This window comes from Oryzias melastigma, linkage group LG4, assembly GCF_002922805.2.
Source record: "Oryzias melastigma strain HK-1 linkage group LG4, ASM292280v2, whole genome shotgun sequence".
NCBI classification, from domain to species: Eukaryota; Metazoa; Chordata; class Actinopteri; order Beloniformes; family Adrianichthyidae; genus Oryzias; species Oryzias melastigma.
In genome coordinates this window covers 20,110,719-20,119,664 of record NC_050515.1, presented here as the reverse complement: position 1 = coordinate 20,119,664, position 8,946 = coordinate 20,110,719, and the positions used below count along the sequence as shown (strand labels likewise).

The following is an 8,946-nucleotide window of genomic DNA, read 5'->3' as shown; positions in this document are numbered from 1 at the left end:
TTGTGTCACTAATGTCCACCCCACAGAAAGAGCAGCTCCCTTTATCCCTTGAAGCCAGGAGCTGGTTGTAGAAAATATTTAAAATGGAAGCCCAAAATACCATTTAGCCATTCGTCCTCTTAACCCTTCTATATCCCTTTGGAGGACACAAGGGTTGCTGGAGCCTTTCCAGGCTACTACTGGGCGAAGGCGGAGTACGACCTGGACAGGTCACCAATCTGTTTATGAGAAAATTTCTTACCTTTTAAAGTCAATTATTCATAAAAAGAAAAAAAAAATGTAATCACCTGTAAGCATTATAACATCAAGGACTTTTAGTCAGTAAGGAATCAACTTTTTAAGAAAGAAAATCTTTTTTCCTGCTGAGTAAAAAACAAATCAAACCAACATATAACATTGAGAAAAGAAGAAACTGGTAAGAATATCCAGGGGTCTTCAGGTTCACCAATGTAACAACTGCTAAGCATGTCAGCTCATTCTATTTCTCCAACATTGAGGATCCAGCTATATGGCCAGAATCCACATTCATGCATTCACATTCAACACAGTTGTTATCTGTTATAATGCATGGGCCATCCGTGCACCCTGGGAGCAGAGATGCAGTGCTTCCCTGGCGGGCCGAGCAGGAGAAATGGGGCTGAACAAATTCATATTCTCACCACCCCTTAGAAAGATATAGAGTCGCTCCTCCTAATAGTATCCTTGGGGCAAAGCTACATTTGATTCAGGCAGGATGCCGTTGGTTCAAAACTGGCGTGTCATCCCTCATTCAGCTGTTGCTTTTCTTATTTTCTGGCACTGAATGCAGAAAAATTAGATGCAATCCCACAATTCATTTGAATATGTTCCATTACTTAGCAACCAAGGTTATTTAATCGGTGGAGATGATGCAACATTAAACGACACATTAGGGCCACAAAGTGTGGAGCTCTCAGGATTTCAAGTATCACCATCAAGTCTTTAAATGAATCACAGTTTTTCATTTTTTATATATGTATATATGCATACCGAGGATGTGTTGCGACAAAACAAAACAAAACCAAACTACTCCTGTTATTACCTTGTCACCCACAGTTAACTGGCAGACAGGACAGATGGTGTGTCTGCATGAACATTAAAAGCCCTCGTTGGGATGCATTATTTGCTTAAGGCTCTCTCAGGAATAGGGTGTAGCATAATCCTCGCATGGTCATCTAATACACATGATCTGATGATTAGAACTCTGGTTTTAAAACATAAACTCCCCACATAAAGCCGGTTTTGGAGATTAGTGTAAAAAAACACAACGTGGTGCCATTTTAAACCACAATTAAACATATGTCAGCTAAACAACAGGGGATATCTCTAAGGGATCACAAGAGGTTGTCATTTACATTACAAAATCTAGAAAATGCATCATTTCTATTACTTAAGGGCCATAAAAAGGCAGAAAGTTTAATGCATGTATTATAAAAGTACATTTAAACCTAGTCTATGAACAAAAAATGAAGTGTTCCCAGTTGTCTTTTAATTATGATTAAGCCATTATAAAGCAAATTCAATAAACCTGTGTCATGTTCTAGGATGTAGTTTCTGCAGAGTGGCAGGAGTTCATTAGAAATATCCCTTTGAGTTGTGGGTGGGACAGCTGGCGCGGAGTAGATCTGCCCACAGTTCCTGTCACGCATCCATTCACGTGCTTTCAGCCCCTCACACCTCCAGCTTAACATTACCAAGACAAGAAAAATGGAAAGCAACATTTGAACCACCCAGTCGTCCAGTTTTGAGTCAGATGCCAGCTCAGACAAGGAAAACAAAGACATACAAGGATCTATTTGTTGGCAAGTAGATTCATCAGAGTGGAGCAGAACAGGCTGCTTGTGACTTGGTGATTGTAAATTTTACATCACAGCTGCCCAAAAATATTTTTTGTCTGTTCTTGATTCACAATGATTTGAATAAAGAAATCCTCAGAAATGCAATTTTAATTTTAACTTTCCTTTTATATCCATCATGATAAAAGGCCACATAAACATGTTAAAAACACCAAAAATAGAATTTTCATCAGTGGGTCTTTAAAGCTTCATGAAATGACTCAGTTTTGTTTTGTTTTTTTCTCCACACTTAATAAGATCTCCACACACATATATATATATATATATATACATTTGTGTCAATAAATCAGCAGGCAACAGTGTGTAGGAGTCCGATAAACATTTCTGTGCTGGATATTCACAGGGCGAGTGTTTTCATGGAAAACAAACATTAAATTGTTGCCTTTAGGGTTGTAATACATCACAAAAATCTGCGAAAAAATCTGCGAAAAAACTTTTCTGAATCAAATAGAAACCCACCAAAAAGGCTTCTATTTAAAAATGTAGTAAAGGACTACATTTTAAAACATATATGTTTTTATGCTTTAGTAATTTTTTATTAACGACTAGGACAAGTGGCAATATTTGCAACAGCTAAATGCTAACTACCTATTAATACCCGATATGATAATTTTCCAGAAATATCGCATTTTTTCTGTTATTGAAATTTAATTTGACCCTGAGAGGGATAAAAAACATAAAAAAAATACTTGGATGAATCACTTAATTGAGTGAAACATGTTTTCTACAGCTTGTTATGCATCATTTTTTTAAGTTAAGCATCATAAAATAGTATAAAGTCAAAGCACATTCAATATAAAGTTTCATTACAAAGGCAAATGTACACAGAGAATTAAAGGACAGACCAAAAAAAAAAGGCCCAGATTCAAAAATAATCAATTTCCGGGGGGATAAAGGGGAAAAACATTCACATTTAGGAACACTGCAAACTCTGATTCACCAGTTCTATTCAGGGCCACACAGACAGAAAACCACAAACACAGATATTTACATCTTAACGGATAATTTAGAATCACAAATAACCTATAAGTTCCTGGAGAAAACCCACACATGTACACAGAGAAAATCCAAACTCCACACAAAAAGGAATCCAGTCTGAATTCCTAACCACTGCACTTCCGTGCACCCCATGATGATTATTCAAAAGTTTTTCCCATTTTTTCTTCATACATAGCAGTGGATAGAGCCACAAGTTCCCACAACCTTGTTGAATAAAATATACAATTTAATTTTAAAATCAGGATTTTCTTGAGGCCAACCGATAGTCCTTCTGCTTGGCCTCCCCAAACTTCACTCATACTCCAGTTTTTGCCTCTGGAAGTGGCTGCGCTGCGTGCAGCATGGACTAAGCATATTGGATGAATAGATTCACCAGCACCAGGATTTTTCTCTTTTTCTGTGCACACTATTGGAACCATAATCTGCTCTTCTTTACAGACCCCATGCGTCACTAATTGGATGCAGTCAAAAAGTTTAAGTTTACTTTTAAGTTGTGGAAGAAATATTAAACATGTATATTTTTTCCTCTAAGTATAAGGACTTAATTCAGAGCAAATTTGCCCTTTTCCGATTTTGTAGAGAAATTTTAGAAAAATAGCCTTAAAACAGATTTGACATGAGCAGTGCAGAAATCCATTGGCATGGGTTTCCTTTGACAAAAAAACAGTTTGGAGGATATTATTAAGCAAATGGAACGATTTCAGTCATTAATTGCATGCTTTGGAAGGCAGTCCTTAAGGCTCACAAATTGAATGATTTTTTCATTTCTGTGAAATCCTCATGGCCTTTGCAGTCAGCAAGGGAGCACAAGAACAAAGCCTCTCTTCATGCTCATAACAAATCTTTTGAGCACAACTGTTGACGACAGACTCATCAATCTGGACATTTTCAGCAATGAATCGTCAATAAAGCAGAATACTTTATCTTTCAATTTGGCAATACTACTTTGACATCAAACTTCAATGTGTTGAGAGGATTTAATTTCTTGGATACCGAAAAAATTAAATGTAAAATTAAAATTTTTGAATCAAATGAGACAAAAAAAGATACATTGATCACACTGCATTTTAATTAAAAATATTTTCTTCAAAAGTCTCTCACTTGCTCTGTTCTGAATTTTTATCCCTTTTGTAAGATTTTTCTATTGGAGCTTTTTAGATTTTAGGAAATGCTACAGAATAAAGTTCTAAATCCAGACCAGATGTCGACAAAGACACATTGACAGCAGAATTAAAAAAGAGTTCCTCAGTTTTATTGATTTGAGGAAAGTTGTAGAAGACAAAACACACATGAGACTTTGAGTGATCGTCAATCTCTAAACGTGTGAGTGCTAAAAACACACAAGGGGTGTGTGTGTGTCTGTCAATGATACTAGACTAGACAGTGTGGGGCCTACGGGCTCCAATCACACCATAGCATGTCTATGCTGATATGCTTTTATCATGCAGGTCAGCGTGGCATGTTGACATCTCAGAGGTCTGCTTACGTAAAACGATATTTAGCTGGAGGATTTTTTTTCCCCTCAGTGATAGTAACCTTGCAATCGAACAGTCCAGAAATAGACAAATGGTTCAGATCCACAGACTTATCGTCGCCTTGTGTGATGATATCACCTCAGTCAGGAAGCACACATTTCAGTTTTAAATATTCATGAATTAGTTTTTGTCTGTTTGTTTTGCTTTGTGTATAACTATGTTTTAAACAGTGAGCAAAATTCATTTTTGGATGCTTGATTTTTGAGATATTTAATTTTTTAATTCGCAGACACTTTCCCAAACCTATGATTAACTTTTTATTGATATAAATCTGCCTGCACACCTTAACAAAGAAAAGCACACACACACATACACACACAAAAACAAACAAACAAACAATAAAAAGACAGACAAGAATTTGACTAAATAAAATTACTCATATCATCTACAACAATGTAAAGCAAAATGTAGTTTGGCAAATTTGGAGGGATGAATAAACATGTTGCTCAATAGCAGGAATAAATACAAAAACAAATTTACAATAACTCTTAAGTTAAAAGCTAAACAAGCAGACTACTTCAGCATATCTTATCAAATTGGGTTATACAATATAGCATGGCCAAGGGTTACACTGATACTTTAGCAGACAACAATAGCTCTATCCACATAAACAAAATGCAATAAGTAAATACGTTTCTTTGTCTTTTGTTTTGGAAAGTACAGCCAATCTGGATAACACAGAACACAAACAAGTGTATCCATTTTCAGTTTAAAAACTTCCTTTATCAAGACATATGTTTGTTTGTTCACTTCGGTTTATCCCATCTGGGAACATCACAGAGAATCAGCTTTCACTGATTTGCACATTTAGTTTGGCAGAGAGGTTTACCCACATGTCCTTCCTGACACAACCCTGTATTTTATCCGGGTAGGGGACCGGCACAGGGAGACCCAGACTCAGGCCTCCCTATGGCTACATAGTTAGGCAGTTGTGTAAGGGTCTTGCCAAGGAACCCACAGTGAAATAACCCATTGTGGCCCCTGGGAAATGAATCCAGGTTTCCCATGCATCATTCCTGTATGCAGCCCACTGAGCCATCCAGCCACTTCACTAATAGACATATTAACTCTTTAAATAAAATGATGCTGACTGAAGTATAAATCCAGCTTTGGCTGTTTTCCGTATGGCTGAAACTGTGGTCATCGTATCAGTCTGCTGAAAACCACTCTAACCCTTTAATCTTTTTTTTTTTTTAAATCAACCAAGAAGAGCACTGAGTGTTGAGATATAAAAGCCGGACACACGCACACTAAAAAGTCGACATTTTGGTTGCTTTAGCACATTAACTTTCAATGATTTTTTACAACCTAACCCAAACATTGATCATAATCATAACCATGGCCAGGTTAAGGGTCTAACATTAACCTTTTTTTTACAACCCAATCTGAAGCCCACTTGGGTACATAGGAAATAAATAGCATTTTGCTGATTAAAGATTGGGCATTTGCACCAATAAAGCTCCATGTGAGATCAGTTGCCCTTACATGGAGGACCCTGTCACATTAAGTAAAAATAAAATAATAAAATTTAATTATACACATAAATAAAGAAGTGCTTTTTAAAAATATTTTACTGTTCTTTGCAGATCAATACCTTGACTTGTCTTGATTTGGATTTTCTCTCAGACCTTTGGTCGATCCCTGAAACTAAAGAAGTGACCTAAAATAGACTCATCCTCCTGCAGTTCAACAACTGCATGTCAACTGTGAGCCAACAGAAAAGGAGATTTTCAAAACTGTCTGTGAGAAAGTTTTTTTTTAAAGTGGAAAAAATAAAATCAGGAGCTTCAAGGTCTGATGATAGATCTTTGATCATTTTTTAGATGAAGAAAGCACCTTAAAATAGGAAAGATTTCATCTGACAGAATCACTTTGATGTTGATACAAAGATGGATCTAAGTTATTCAGTTAAAAATCCTCCCAATATATAGTTTTAGATTGCAATGAGCAAATCTAATTGTTTTTTTTGTAACACACAGTTCTGCTGTAAGAAGCAAATATATTTTTCAAACTCCATGTTCTTATTAATCTGCTCCTTGATGTACTCACAAAGACTTTCACCAAATATCCATGACTTTTCTAATCAAACATTTGAGCAAAACCCTTTAAAGCATCTTTTCCATTTTCTAAATGACTGCAATTCAAATAAGATGAAGCTGAACTCATTTAAAGGTGTCATGATAACTCTGTGATCCACTCAGAAACGGACAGCATGATGGTGAGATACACATGAACCTATATCACTACTTTATGTTCTCAGGTGCCTCAAGCTTCAAACTGCTGCCTTCTTTCAAATGGACACTTCAAAAATAGATCATACAGTGGAGGAGTAAGTATTTGATCTCTTTCTAATTTTGTAGATTTGCCCACTTTAAAAAATGTCAGTCTTTCACCTTCATAGTAGGTTCATTTGAACACTAAGTGATAGAAAAAAGTTTTCCTTCTGCATGGGTATGGTGGGTATGGTGTTCCCATGAAGGGGTCATGAGCTTAATTTCTATTCCTCCAAACACGATGGGTTGAGTTGATGCTAAAGGGAGCTATTAAGTGTTTTATAATGTTCATTCCTATAAAAAACCCAAATCCATTGATCAATTCATACATTTTTGAGCAAGACTGCATATCTTTCAAATGTGTCCTGTCCATTATAAATGCTGGGTCTAACATGCGTTTGGATGATGGGGTCCTTTAACCCAAACACCCTCCCCCAGATGGGGTTTTGTGGGAAAAATGTAGACCTGCTGCCGAGGATGGCTGGGAAAGGGGTGTCAAACACAATCACACAGGGGGGCCAAGATCCAAAACACATCTTAGGTCGCGGGCCGAACAGGACAAATGTTTGCTGAACACTAAAACTACATTTTTAAAACTTTCAAAGTGTAACTTTTTAACATCACTATAAATAATAATAAGGGGAAGAATATTCTTCTAGAATAAATCATCTTAAACCTTAAATAACTTTCAATATTTTACTCCCCATAAAAATATATTTTGTCAGAAATATAAAAGTTAGAAATAAGTACAAGATAATAATCATCTGAAAACCATTGATCTCCTGGACTATTGTCCAGCCTCCTTTAGCTAACAAACACGTACTGTTCCACTCCTGAAATTATGTCTTTGAAGTCAGGATTAATATCCTTTGACCTGCTACTCCTGAAGGACACACAGCTAGGTTCGTATCCAGGTCCAGGTTGATTCCTGTGGAGAATTAGAGTTGTTCATGTGAGTGCTGAGCTCTGACATGCAAAAGAATCATGGACAGTTTGAGATGTTCATCTCACCTCTGAGCTTTGCTCTGACTGTCATATTCCCAACACGGAATGTTTTTAAAGGTGGGGGGTCCTTCCTTTCTGTCCTCACATGGATCCATGCTACTGGATTCACATAAACATCATCTCACACACACATGTTCTATCTTTATCTGTGGAGTAAACACACATTGATCCTTATTCACATATTTGCAGCTGCAAACTGATAATCAGCTCCTGCACTGACTGGCTGCTCTCTTGTACTCTCTCAGGCTCAGGTTAATGTGGTGTGAGATGGAGGAAGCTGCTGTCAGCTATTGCACTTCTGCTCTGACTCCACAGGATGGAGACATTGAGCTGCTGCAGCACACACTCCCTGGACCAAGATCCCAAAGTGTCAGAAAGTCTGGTAAAAAGAAACAAAGCACACAAAAATACTACAATGAGATGAAAACAAAGACAGAAAAATTCTTCCTCTCAAAGCTATAATAGAGTTTCAGCTAAAGTTTGATTAAAATACAGAGTTGTGTGAAACTATTTTTGTGGAGTATTTTTTTTTTGTTTGTTTTTTGTGTCTGTTTTCACTTCCTCATCTGGTCAAACTTTTCAGTTTCCTTCAAACAACATCCCTTTTGCTTCTTTAAGGACACCAGCTTAACCGTTTTTTGGTTTTCCTTTTGTTTCAGATGTCTGTAAACAAGTATTGCTGAAGTTACAATCAGCAGGCACTTTTTTTTTTTTATTTGTCCTGTCCAACAGATACGGGCCTCACTTTTGGCCAGAAAGGTTTTGCTAATTTTCAAAAATAACGGCAAGATGAACCCATCTATTGTTATTCATTTTTCTAAATGTCTTCTTGCTGTATTGAAAGAATAAAAAAAAGATAAACCATTTATTTATATATACAGTTACATCATGTTACCATTGTTTGTTTCAAATTTGAGACAGTGCAGCTAAGTAAGGTGATTTATTCATGAACACTCGTCAATATTTTTGTATCTTCAAAAAAATAACATTGTTATGAGCAAAAACTTCCCAAATAACCCAATGTATCATAAATGATAAGTTAAGACGAGTCAGTTGAAATAAGGATGGATACTACTACAAGCCCACTGAGCTTGAAGAACTTACCAAATCACACAAAGTATCATATTTGATACTATCTAAATTTATTAAAAAGAAAGTCATTGCATTTGTTTCTGGGTTTCATACAAAAGATCTTAATCCCCCCTAAATTTATGTCAATTCTTTGGTGTTGTGGGCATTACAGAGTTGAGGATTGTTGCC

The 8,946-nt window shown here is 36.4% G+C and overlaps 1 long non-coding RNA gene across 1 annotated transcript in view; it reads left to right on the top strand.

The window, feature by feature from the left end:
* Nucleotides 1–8,713, top strand: part of LOC112150756 — a 10,485-nt gene extending 1,772 nt beyond the window's left edge. Inside the window, exons 2-3 of the long non-coding RNA XR_002920007.2 lie at nt 6,669–6,737; nt 7,932–8,713. This is a non-coding gene — a long non-coding RNA (uncharacterized LOC112150756). The remainder of the gene's footprint in view (nt 1–6,668; nt 6,738–7,931) is intronic.
* Nucleotides 8,714–8,946: the final 233 nt, after the last annotated feature.